The 13,723-nt window shown below is 40.8% G+C and overlaps 1 pseudogene; it reads right to left on the bottom strand.

Annotated features, from left to right (window-relative positions):
* Positions 1–1,629: 1,629 nt before the first annotated feature.
* On the bottom strand, positions 1,630–2,042 carry LOC118834921 (annotated as a pseudogene).
* Between the last annotated feature and the right edge of the window lie 11,681 nt (positions 2,043–13,723).

A 13,723-nucleotide genomic window follows, 5' to 3' on the forward strand; every position in this document is an offset into this window, starting at 1 on the left:
AGGAACCACACTGCTCCTTGCCAGGGTGGAATATAATGAGAAATTCTTGAAAGGTTCCCTGTCAGAGGGTGAAAGTGATCTGCAGAACCAGTCTTTTACCAGGGTCCACATCTGAGCTATGGGAAAAGGATCTCTCCAGCAGAACCTGCCCCAACCTTCTCCCTTATCTTGAAACCAACCCACGATGGACATGGAGTTTCCTTCTTCTCCCTTTACCTCCTCTTGGTGAAGCACAAAGCACACAGAGGAAACAAATGGCCCAAGGATATCTCACCCTGGGACAAAGCCCCAGATGCCTTTACCTTGTTGTGGCTTTGGTGGATGCTACTTCCACTGATATATATCACAGACCACCATGGCTCAGCAGACCATGTAGTGGTGTATAGTTAAATAAAAGAAATTTCCTGCTGGCCATTACTGTGGTGGAGAGCCTTTCTTAACACAGCAGATTGGGCTTTAGGAAACAGACTTGGTAAGGTCTACTCTTGAAGACTTTCCAGCTTGGTAAAACCCTCCTGAATTTGGCTCCACTGACATGGGCTTTAACAACCATGGGTCAGAGAAAAATAAGGAAACTATATTTTATGTCAGCCATATTAATCAACGTTGTTTTAGACTATTTAAAATGACTAGACAGTATAAGGTTGGAATATTGCTGTGGCATAGAAAATGATGAATTGGTGGACTTTGAAAAATATGTAAAGGCTTCGACTTATAAAGGAAAATGTTATCTACCCTCAGAGAAACAGAGGACAAACAAGTATAGTGTGGTCTTACATGGATATGAATGTATATATCTATATATGAGTATTATTATAGGCATCTAAGTATGTGTAAGTGTATGTATGTGTCTATATATATGTATATATATATATGTTTGTATGTGTATATGTATGTGTGTATGTATCGGAGTTTCATTGTAGCCTTCTTGGTGTGGGGGGGAGGAAGGGGAAAAAAAGAACAAAGGAAAAAGTGCACAACAGAAAACAAAACTCCCAAAGAAGCAAAGAAAAGATGGTCAGCTCTGAATACAACATATAGTTTTTTATGTAGGTTTTTTTTTAGGTTTACTAGAGTGTCTTTAGTCACAGTTGAAAGTAGCAGTATTGAAAACATCAGTATCTCCATAAATATATGGAAACCATTTCCAAAACCTAATTTTTTTACATGAGAAAAATTATACATTTTGTAATCATTAACTAAATGGTCGCCATCCCTTTTTACATAACATTTCATCTCTTACCTCTCACCCTATCCCTGAACTTGATGCAATAAATCCCCACCTGTCCAGTTTACAGTAGGAAGTTGTGTTGAGTTATAAATATCATCATCAATGTTTAACTCTATATACAAATAATGTATTGGCAAGTATCTAGTTTCAAATTAGGTTCCTAAAACATGACAAAGTAGATGTTTCTCTTTTAAAATTAATTAATGAGAGCATATTTTGGCAAAGGGGAGGAGGCTAATTGGGAAATTATCAATACTCCAATTTCAACTGGGCACTCACTTTTTTACTTCTTGAGAAAAAAAACACTTTGGAAAGTCATATATGTATTTCATTAAATTATGCAGCAATCTTCTTTTTTTAATTGTCCCAGAACTTATTGAGGATCTCTGGTCTCTGAATCAAGTCCAGGATTTCAGGACAAGAGGAATGATAATCACCAGCAAAAGGATAACAGCAACCAGAGCCATGTTGGCCTTCATTTTGTATCCACGCCACCACATTTGTCTTTGAAACTGTTTAGATCTGTTGCTAAAAGCTGTTGCATTATCTGATAACTCTCTGATTTGTCTTGCAGCTCATGCAGTCTCTCTCCTCTTTCAATCACTGTTGTAATATTCTCTTGCATGACATCAATTACTTCATCCACCTGCCTAATTTTGTCATTCCGAGGTCCAAATTTTGGTCCAGATGGGCCCCTTGGGAAAAAATCCTCTTCTTCATCTGAATCTTCTTCCAACAGATTTCTCCTTTCACTTTTCACAGAACCAGTAACATCATCATCATCTAGGTGGCACTTGAATTTAGGAGGCATCTTTATTACTCAAAAAATTGTTTTCTTTTTCCCAACTTTAAAAGGCAGATATATACCACCTGGGCGTCAGCTGGGAAGCTTCTGGTTGCCCCTTGGAGGCAAGCCAAGCGGGGCCAAACCGGGCAGAGCTGGGTTGGGAGGGTACGGAGGGGAGGAGAGCTTATGCAGGTTTTCTTGAAGTGGAAATTTGTTGCTGTATATTTTGAATCCTCTCTTATGTTCTGCTATGCGCACGGCAATGCTTTTTTTTTTCTTTTCTTATTTTGTATTTAAGTTTTAGTATTTAATTTTATGTTTCTTTTTCTTTTCTTACTGTATATTTAAGTTTTAGTATTTAAGCTTTAAAAAAATTTTTAAAGGGGCAGCTAGGCGGCACAGTGGATCAAGCACCAGCCCTGGAGTCAGGACAACCTGAATTCAAATATGGCCTCAGACACTTGACACTTACTAGCTGTGTGACTCTGGGAAAGTCACTTAACCCAGAATGCCTTGAAAAAAAACAAAAGAAAACCCCAGGTCAACATGAGGAAGCTTCAGAATAAAACTATATTGAAAGGGATCAGTACATAACAAAATAATTGCCAAAAATTACCTTATAGAAGAAATATTTGTCCCAAATTAAAAAAAAAAAGTTTTATTCATTTTTTTAAATTGAAGTCATTCTCTTTATCTTCCTAACCTTTGCTGTCATCGTCTTAGTAAGAGTATAATTATTGGTCACATTTGGGTTTTAAGCAAGTCAGATTTGGGTGAAAAAGCACAGTACATATTTAGACTAAATATTATATCTTTCAATCTTCACAACTGTATGAAGTAGATACTGCAAGTTTAACTTTCCTCGTCTTAAAAATAAGGAGGCCGAGGCTCCAGTGAAGTGGATTGTCCATTGAGGGGTAGAGCTGGGATTTGAACCCCAGTTCTGACGTTACCAAGATTGCTGCAGGGATGGGGTACAGTTAACAGTCATCTAAAAGCGCTTTGGGGCTTTTGACAATTGGCCAATACAGCGCTATGAATAAGACTGAAACCTCAATAAAAATCCCACTCACACATTTGTTCTCAAGAAAAGAGCTATTTATAGGCGACCCAAAAGGAAAAGGCACATGAACTATTTCAGGAAAATTTCTATTTCTCCTGAATAGGCAAACCATAACCAAAATAGCAACTATAAATGAGAAATCTACCTTCCTATAAATCTATAAATGGTAACTCATGAAACATGGAAGGCCTCTGCGTCACTAGAGGGAGTACCCATAAATGCTGAAATCACGGATCTTTCAAATAATCAAAGTAAAGAGTAGATAGCGTTCCCTGGCCCATCTCCCCGTGTGGCTGTGAGGATCCAATCCGAGTTAAATTAAAACCTTTATGGGACTTCTTTCTTCTATTCTTTTATTTTTATTGATGTCTTCTAAAACGTAACCTTCATTTCTGAATATATTCCTTTCCTCTTTCTCTATCCATGGAGGCATACTTTTGACAAAGATTAAAAAAGAAAGTGGGAGAGGGAGGAAGCAGTTCAGCAAAACTGTGTCTAATAGGACATATAATATTCCACACCCATAGAGTCCCACCTCTATAAAGTTTAGATGACTATTTGACAGGCATCTTGTAGAGAACATACTTGCTCAGGTATGAGATGGATCCATAGAAGTAATGTAATACATTTAAACCCATTTGGTAGGAGAAGAAACTGAGACCCAAAGGGATAAAGCAATTTGTCCAAGGTCAAATAGACCTTGTAGGTGATGAAACCAGGCCTTGAACCTATGTCCTGATAGCTTTTTCAACAGGTGGCATGGCATTTATATTGTATTCCATGGTTCATAAAGTTTATACTTCAACACATCATCGGGTCTATGATCTCATTAATGTGGGTGTTCTCCCTTATAGTGAATGTCACAACCCATCCATCCATGCCTCTTCTTCTTGTCAATGTCCTCTCATAAAATCCTACATGGGGTTCACCCAATGTGCTGGGGCCCTCCTATATATCTCATAACACTATGTGTGTTTGAGTGCAGCAGCTAGGCGGCTCAATGGATAGAGTATTGAGCCTGGAGTCAGGAAGACCTGAGTTCAAATCTGACCTCAAACATCTACTAGTTGTGTGACCCTGGGCAAGTCACTTAACCTCTATTCACCTTAATCCATTAATGAAGGAAATGGCAAACAGCTCCAGTATCTTTGCCAAGAAAACCCCCTGGACAGAGTTGGCCATGACTCAACAACAATAATGTTATTGGGCAGCTAGGTGGTTTAGAGGATAAAGCATTAGATTTGGAATCAGGAAGATTCATCTTCATGAGTTTGAAACCAGCCTCAGACGCTTACTAGCTATGTGACCCTGGACAAGTTACTTAACCCTGATTTTCTCAGTTTCCTCATCTGTAAAATAAGCTGGAGAAGGAAATGGCAAACTATCCCAGTATCTTTGCCACACACACACACACACACAAAAAAACATTTACCAAAACTATTACCCAAAGTGAGTCACAAAGAGTAGGACATGGCTAAAACAGCACACATGGTCACAAGGTATTACAACAGGACTATCCTTCTTTGAGGGGCTAGGTAGCACAATGGATAAAGCACCAGGCCTGGAGTCAGGAAGACCTGAATTCAAATCCATCCTCAGACACTTACTAGCCATGTGACCTTGGGCAAGTCACAAAGAGTTGAATGTGACTCTTTGAAGCTTGTTGGAATTCTGTCAATCAGAGCTGTATAGCTTCATTGGAATTTTGGTGTTAAAAAATGGGGTTTTGTTTTAGGGAGAAGTTTGGGCTAATAAGCAATGCACAATTTACTAAATGCTATCTCACTCGCTGTCTCCCTCCAATGAAAGTCTAGGCCCACCTCACTATCATACTGCAGCATCTGTCTGTGATGTAGGCACCAGTGGACAATCCAATCAGCTGTTCATCCAACTATAAATCATAGTGGAGGAAGTAGGCATTCCTTTTTCACTCAGCATTTCTTTCATGGAGTGTCTGGCCAAACTCTTTTGAGTACTTACGAGTTTCATTAGGCAGCTCTGCAATGTTTCAGGGTATAATACAGTCAGCACAATGTTGACTGCAAACAAAAGCTTCTGGAGGATCTTTTTTCTTTGGACTCTGTGCTGGGCACCTTCCCTTACAGCAGCAAGTACCTCTAATGAGCCACTCTCTCCTCGTTATATATCTTGCTTGACATTAATCATCAGTGTATCGGTTGTCAAACAAACCTATTTCTGTTGTTGCAGATATCAGCGAATGTTGTATGATATTAACATATGCATGGGAAACATCTCATCGGAAAAGAGCCTTTAAGGCTCTATTGAAATCAAACTCCCTTTTGAAAAAAAAAAACATGAAATAAGCACTGAGGGAATGTTTTTTCTCTGTGTCTTTCAGTCAATTACGTCTGTGAAGATGTAGTGGGCTGTAGAATAGCATTTATGAAATTCTATCTTCAGCATGGCCCTCAAAACGACATCTCCCCCCACTCATTTGCAGGGGGAGGGGGAAATGCATGGGCATAGAAGGCTGAATACATCTTCAGAATTTTTCCATGTATTAACCGGTTTTGCTGATTGTACTTTTTTCTCTTCTTCCTCTTTTTCTTTCAAAAATATTCTTTCTTGTGCAGAATGACTCTCTAGGAGGAGGAGTGATACAAAGAAAAACTGAGACCATGTGAAAATAAAAGATATCAATCAAAACGTATTTTTAAAAAAAAAAGTCTTCCATTTCCTTTTCATATTTTCAACAATGGTCTTCCGGAGAAGTGGGAAAATCAAATATGAGGGTACATGCTGTGATCCCTGCTACTGAAGAAGGCTGAAGCTGGTGGATCACGGGAGATCGGAATGATGAGATACAAGAACTGAGTTTGATTGTGCAGTCCAGCAGCAATACGGTAAGTCCCCAGGAGTAAGGGGGTCACCAGGGTGACTGAGGAGCAAACCAACCTAGGGCAGGTCAAACAAAGCAGGTCAAAGCTCCTGTTCAATCAGCAGTAGGATCAGGTGGGCCCATGAGTAGCCACTGTATTTCCAGCCAGGGAGAGATAGGGAAACCTAGTCATTAATAATCATATTCCTGCCACCACTGCTAATAACAATAGCTAACATTTATATAGAACTTACTATGTTCCAGGCACTGGTGCTAAGTGTTTTATAAATATTATCTCAGTTGATTATAGAGGGATGATAGATGTATATATATGTATTGATTGATTGATTGATTGATGGATAGTTGGAGGAAAGAAGGAAGGAAGGAGGAAAGAAGGAAGGAAGGGAGGGAGGGAAGGAGGGAGGGAGGAAGGAAGACTTCTGGAGGTGGGAAATTAAGCATATACGTCACTGGTTAGTGATTTCCTATAACCTTTTTTCAGCGATGACATCATCAGTGATTTTTTTTCTCCACTCACAGAATCATATAGCTAGAGCTAGAAGGGACCATGATGATCATCTAGTTCAAACTTCTCATTTTACTAATGAGGAAACTGAGGCCCAGGGAGGTTAAGTGATTTGCCCAAGGTCACACATGTAAGATGCTTTAGAGGTGGGACTTCCATGCAGACCCTCTCTTCCCACTACACTGCATCTCATTGCCATCCCCTCTTTCAGGTATCTTGAGAACTGATCCCTCAATGCCTTCAAAATCACGTTGCCTCCAACACAATCCTCTTGTCTGTGTACTTGGTCTGCTCCTGGTATCTCTGTTTTCTCCAGGGCCAATTTTACTTCCTCACTCAGCGTATCAAGGACTGCTGCAGGAAAGATCTAGCCAGGGTGGGGAGGCAGGGACAGATGGGTTCCACTGTCATTGATGAATAGTTTGCTGTAGAAACATGGAAAGAAATATATTTTCTAATTTCTTTTGCTTCTTGCCCGCCTTCCAGTTTCAGCCATAAATGCTCTTAGGGTGGTCTGACTTAATTGGGTTCACACAGTCTGCAAACGGTTTTTGCCTTAACTGCTTCTCACTGTTTGTGAGCCCACACTGCTTGTAATCTTCCACCATCCTCCTCCACTGAGCTTTTGAAAATAAGTTTCTATTGAAGAGTCACAGAATCTCAGAGTAGGAAGAGTCCTCAGGGAACATCTAGTATCTGGTACAACTTGTGCCTGAACAAGAATCCATTCTCTGCCAGGCATGGGGAAACGTGGGGGCACACCTGTAATCCTGGCTTCTAGATGAAGCTGATGCTGGGGAATGGCTTGAGCTCAGGAGTGCTGAGCTGCATTAAGGTTAACACTGATCAGATGGCCTCTCTAGTCCAGAACCAACAAGGGGCAGGAAAGAGGGCACTAGACTGCCTAAGCAGGAACAAAGTGATCCAAGTTAAAGTCAACCATGGCTATGTTTCCAGCCAGGCTAAGGTGGGAAGTCTCAAAACAAAAACCAACAAAAGAAAACAAAACCTCCCCAACGTTTCTGAAATGGGGTTAGCCAGCCTTTGCTTAAAAATGTCCACTGAGGAGGAACCCTCTACCTACCCAGACAGTCCATTCTGATTTGGGATGGCTATCATTGTTAAAAAAAGATATGGATGGTCCTTGCATCAAGCCTAAATTTTTGTGGCTCATTCATCCTACTTTTGCCCTCTAGGCTGACCTTTTCTACGTAATAGCCCTTCAAATTCTTGAAGACAGCCATCATGGTCCTCCCCACCCCTACTCTTCTTAAGTTATGTCTTCTCTAGGCTAAATAAGGGAGAAGGGAAGAAGTATTTATTATGCACTTACTGTATGCCAGGCACTGTGCTAAGCTCTTTACAAATATTATCTCATTTGATCCCCAAAACAACCCTGAGAGGTAGGCGCTATTTTATTCCCATTTTACAGTTGAGGAAACTGAGGCAGAAAAAGATAAAGAGACTTGTCCAGGGTCCCACAGCTAGTAAATGTCTAAGGTTAAATTTGAAGTCAAGTCCTCCTGACTCAAGGCCCAGCACTCTGTCCACTTCACCACTTAGCTACTCAGTTTCTTCAACCAGTTCCTACAGGGTATGATCTTGAAGCTCTTTATCATGTAGGTTGCCCTCCTCTGGACACTCTCCAGCTCATCCATATCCTTTCCAAATTGGGGTACCCAGAACTGAATATCATACTTTAGTTATGACCTGACCAAACCGCCAATAATCCTGGACACCGCCTCTCTTACTGAAATTTAAATTGTATGATTTTTGATTGCCACGTCACACGATTAACTCACATTGAACTTGTAGATCCCTAAAATGCTCAGATCGCTTGTAGACAAGATTACATCTAGTCATATCAATCCCCATCTTGTACTTCACAGACTGATTTAAAAAAAAAACCTAAATGTAGGAGTTTACATTTGTCCCTAATGAATTTTATTTTCTTAGATTCAGACAGATATTCTATTCAATTTAATAATTCAATTCAGCAAAGATTTACTAAGCATCAACTACATGCCAGGTATGGTGCTAAGAATAAAAACAAGAAAAAGAAAGATAGTTTGCACCCTCAAGGAGCTTACAGTCTAATGAGGGAAGACAACACGCAAAAGGAAGCTAGAAAGTGGAGGTGGGGCACCAGGGACTACAGTGGGGAGGGAGTGAAGGAAATCACATTCCTTAGGATGCAAACCCATCAGAGCTGCAGATGGAAAGTGGATCGTTGGCTGGGAAATCCAGGTCCAGCCTTCCTTTATAAAGGAAAGGTTTGGGAGGAGTTTAGTGCTCCACTCTCCGGCCTTCCATTCAGAGGAAAGAGGGAGGCTGAGGGAACTGGCAACATTCTAACTGATCTAGACTTTTTTATTAATTTTTTCATCTGGTGTGTTAACTATCATTCTCAGTCTTGTGCTATATGCTAATATAATAATTATTATTATATATTGCTTGCCTTCTCAATGGGTGGAGAGGGGCTGGAGGGAGATAATTTGGAACTAAAATATTTCAAAAGGTATGTCTAAAAAATTAATACTGATAGCAAAGCACTATACCTATATTACTATCTCATTTGAGTCTCACAGCAACTCTGTGAAGCAGATTCTATTTTCCCCATTTTACAGATGAGGAAACTGAGGCTGAGAGAGGGTATCTTGCCTAGTCATGCAGCTAGTAGAAGACACAGGGTTTGAATTTAGGTGTTCCTGACTCCAAATTATAACACCCCTGGGAGGTAGATGCTAATGAGAACAGGAACTTGCGGTTGAAGAAACTGAGGCAGGCAAAGGCAAAGTGACTTGCCCAGGGGTCAAACAACTAGTGTCTGGGGCCAGAATTTGAAGTCCAGGTCCAGTGTTCTATCTACTGTGCCACCTAGCCTCCCCAACTTGAGAGTAGCAGAAATGCAATAATACATACTATATATCTAGCATTTCTTATACTATGGGTCTTTGCCCCATAAATTTGGCATCAATAAAAGGTTTCTGAACATGCAATGACCAAAATTAATTCAAAATCAAATGTGTGATAATCCAAGGTGATTCTGGCAGTGCTTGCCAATGTTACATTAGGCAACTTCAATGCAGCCTTGGCTCTGAACACACAGCATGTGCACTTTGCATCGTGCATTCCCTCAGGCCACACAACATCAAGGGACACTGCTGAAACTCCACGGTGGAAAAAGTTTAAGAAGCCCTACATATGGGTAACTGCAAACTTCTTCCTGTTCTCTGCATATACTGTAAATGAGATCCTCAATCCTAAATCATTCTGGCTTTTAGGTCCCCTGGATTAGGTCCTAAACCAGCATTGTTGGCATCTCTTCATTTGGCAAGAAGGTCAAGTATTTGCTGGCTAGGGCATTTGTTAGGGTTTGAGGTCCTCTTATCTGTGGCAACATAGTATAATAGGCAGAGAGCTGGCCTCGGCATCAGGAAGATTCAAGTCTCACCTCTGATACTCGCTGACTGTGACCCTGGGCAAATCAGTTCAGCTCAAAATGGCCCGGGTAACTATCTAAGACTATGAACAAGGGAAGGTGCCAGCCTGCACTGATAGATTCTACTCATTCAGGGGTTCTTTGAACCAGTAAAATCACAGGTCCAATCTCTATTCCTTTTTGAAGCATTACAACTTACAGAGCACTTTGTCTATATTACAAATTTAATCTTCACAACATTCCCCTGTAAAGTAGATAGGAGAAGCATTATTGTTCCCGTTTTAGAGATGAGGAAACAGAGGCTCAGAAAAATTAAGACACTTGTCCAGAATCAAAAGTAGTTAGTGGCAGAGCAGGGATTTGAATGCAAGTTTTCTCTACATTGCGTTGTCTGGGTGACGTTTCTCTGAAAGGGAGAGAAAGGTTGGACAGGAGACAGAAAAAATGAAGGAAAGGGCTATATTGGCATAATGGAAGCTGTTGACATATATTCTCATGCATTAGAAAATCACACTGATGAGGCCTTCATTAGGCGTGTTTATTCTCTTTATTTTTATACAGTTTTCTGTTTTATTGTATATTTACACACACACTTTACAAATAAGTGAAAATGGAGCATCTGTCCCATAAGTGTTGCTCATCAAAGTGTGATGCAATCATTCCAGCCCTACAGACAATCTGCCATGGGAATGTGTTTTTCAATTTCAATTTGTAAATTCCAATTCATAAAACATTTATTAGCCACCTACCATGTGCAAGGCTCTGTGTTAGGCTTTAGGAAATAAAGACGAAAAACATGGGCCATATCTTCAAGGAGTTTATTTACTATAGAATTCAATACGAAACAAGAAGCGCAGAATCTCCAAGTTGGACGGGATCCCCAAGGCCATCTCGCTGAATTGGTGCCAAACCAAAAATCTCTTCGTCAACATCCTTGACAAATGGGCAACCAGCCTCTGCCTTGAAGACCTTTAGGAAGAGAAACTCGCCACTTCCCAAGGTAGCCTAGCCCACTTTTCAAAAACTCTAATTGTTAGGAAGCATTTCCCCCCACTAAGACTTTATCTGCCTCTGCGACTCCAATGCGTTACTCCTTGGTTTGCTTTATGAGGCCATATGAGGTCATGTAGAATAAGTCTAATTGCTCTCCCATGAGAATACCTTAAATACTTGAAGTCAGCTAACATACCCCCCAAGTTCACTCAACCAGTGAAGTTCCAAGTTCACTCAACCAGTCTTCATATTATCACCTAGAGATCCTTTATTATGCTGGTTTCCATCATCTGGACACCCTTCATCTCACCAATCCTCTTCTTAAAATGTTGTGCCCAGAACTGAACATATTGCTCAAGATATGGTCTGACCAAGAAAAACACAGCGCAACTGTCACCTCCTTCATTCTGTGCACTGTCACCCAATGCAGCCCAAGTTTGTACTTGTTTGTTTGAGCTAACCTATCACATGGGTGACTCATACTGAGCCAGTGGTCTACTAAGGCCCTCCAGATGTTTTTCAGATATGTAACTGACTAACCGTAGGATCATAGAATCATAGTTCTGGAGCCTAAAGGGACCTTAGAGGCCATTTAATCCAACCCTTCTTTTCACAGATGAGAAATCTGAGGCCCAAGGACATCAAGTGTCTGTTTCACCTCATGTCCCCAACCAGCTGCCATATCTTTTCATTTCGACCTTCACATCTCTTCACATCTCACTGCTCACAGAAGGATCACTTTGGTTTAGGTCCTCACCCTTAGTCTCAGTATTACAATGGCTTCTTAATGTTTTTGCCCTGCCTCAAGTCTTTCCCCCACTCCAACCTGTCCTTCACACAGCCATCAAAGTGACTCTCCTCAAGCAGAGGTCTGACCGCTCAATTCCCCTACCCAATAAACTCCAGTGACTCCTTGTCACCTCTCTGATCAAATGCAAACTTCCCTATTTGTTAAACCCATCCCTTCACAGCCTTGGCCCAATCAACCTTTCTGAACTTATTGTATACATTATGCCCCTTCCCACACTCTGTGGTCACGTCACACTAGCCTTCCAACTGTTCCTCACACAGAGTCCTCCTCCTCCCATCTACCTGCCTTTGCATTGGCTGACCCTTATTTCTGGAGTGCACTGTCACTTCCATCTCATACAACATCTTATTTCCTTCAGGACTCAGCTGAAGCACCAACTCCTCCTGGAAGCCTTTCTTGATTCCCTCCTCCCTAAACCAGTAACCACCCTTCAAACCATCTTGTATTCATTTTGGATACACATATTTCTCCGTGGTATCTTCCCTGATGGAATGAAAACTCCTAGAGAAGTCAGGGGCTGTTACATTTACAACATAACAGACACTTAAATTCTTGTGGCCTACTTGCTTGCTTGATTACCCAGGCAAACAGGTAGCAAACATAAGAGGTAAGATTTAAATACAGGTCCTCTCAGTGCTATTTCAACTATGTCACATAGGCCCCTGAAGCTAATCCAATGTGTAAGACTTTGCATTTATCTCTGTTTAATTTAATTTTATTAGATCCAACCCAATGTTTTAGATTGGAAAGATATTTTTGTATCCTGATCCCTGTCATCTAAAGTGTCAACTTCTCTTTCCAGCTTTGTGTCATCTGCAAATCTGATAAATATACCATCTCTTCCTTCACCCAAGACATTGATTAAAAATGTTACTGCTAAGAGTTAATCAGGTGTCAATAGCCTAAGGTGCTCTGACAAGTGAAGACTAAATTCTATTTTTAAAATACTCCAAGGCTTAATCAATTAGGATAATTGAAAAGGTGCATGCAAAAGCTTTCATTACTAATTGGGATCTTTGAGGGCATTCTTTGGATGAATTTGTGCTTAATAAATATGAATTTAAAAGGTTTGGTACAAGATAGCCTAACATTTGGGCAGTGCATCTGAACAAACAGTGTTAAAATGATGCGGCAGGCCTAACAGAGCTGAGAACAAGTGCTAAGAGCTTTATCTTATTCTGGCCAGGCAGGAAACTCGAAACCTGTCTGACCAAAAAGCTTATGTTCACACATAGAGACAGCCAGCTCTCCAAAGAGCAACAGGGTCAGGACCACAGTGAACAAAGAAATATTTACCTGCAAGTCTTTTTCCCAAGAAAAACTTAGAATCACGGTGTAACCAGGGGACTGGGAATGGGCCGACAAATAACCAGTCCTTAGAGCATACACAATTAACTCCGCCTGCTGCTAATAGGTTTAGTAAGCCTGCTTCCAAAAATATGTGATGGAGGGTCCTTTTCCCCCTGAATTCAGAGAATGCAAAGGCATCCTGACTGTTTGCCGCTCACTTAAGCCTGGCTGCTCAACCAGAAATGACTATATATACAAAAGGCAAGACAGAAGAAACATCTTGTTCTTCTCTGATGGCTTTCAAGTGATGAAGAAGAAGAAATATTGAAGGCATCCTGGGGGAAATAGAGGTAACAGATGATCTGACTTGGGAAAGGAGTTTCCTCACCTGGAAATTCCCTATAACAGTGAAAGCAAAGGTCCAACCCTTATCTTTTTATCTGTTCCACATTCCAGTCTAGCTGAACTACTATCAAAGTGGCCCAAGGCCACATGTGGCCCTCTAGGTCCTGGGCTGTGGCCTTTTGACCGAGTCTAAGTTTTATAGAACAAATCCTTTTATTAATGGGATTTGTTCTGTGAAGTTTGGATTCAGTCAAAGGGCTGCACTTGAGGACCTAGAAGGCCACATGTGGCCTTGAGGCCGCAGACGTTCCTTGAATTCACACATCCCATCTACTACTTCCAAACGTTCACATAAGCCATAAGGCGTTTTCACTTTCCACTTTTTCCTGGAGGAAT

The sequence above is a fragment of the Trichosurus vulpecula genome, chromosome 1 (genome assembly GCF_011100635.1).
Source record: "Trichosurus vulpecula isolate mTriVul1 chromosome 1, mTriVul1.pri, whole genome shotgun sequence".
Taxonomy (NCBI): domain Eukaryota; kingdom Metazoa; phylum Chordata; class Mammalia; order Diprotodontia; family Phalangeridae; genus Trichosurus; species Trichosurus vulpecula.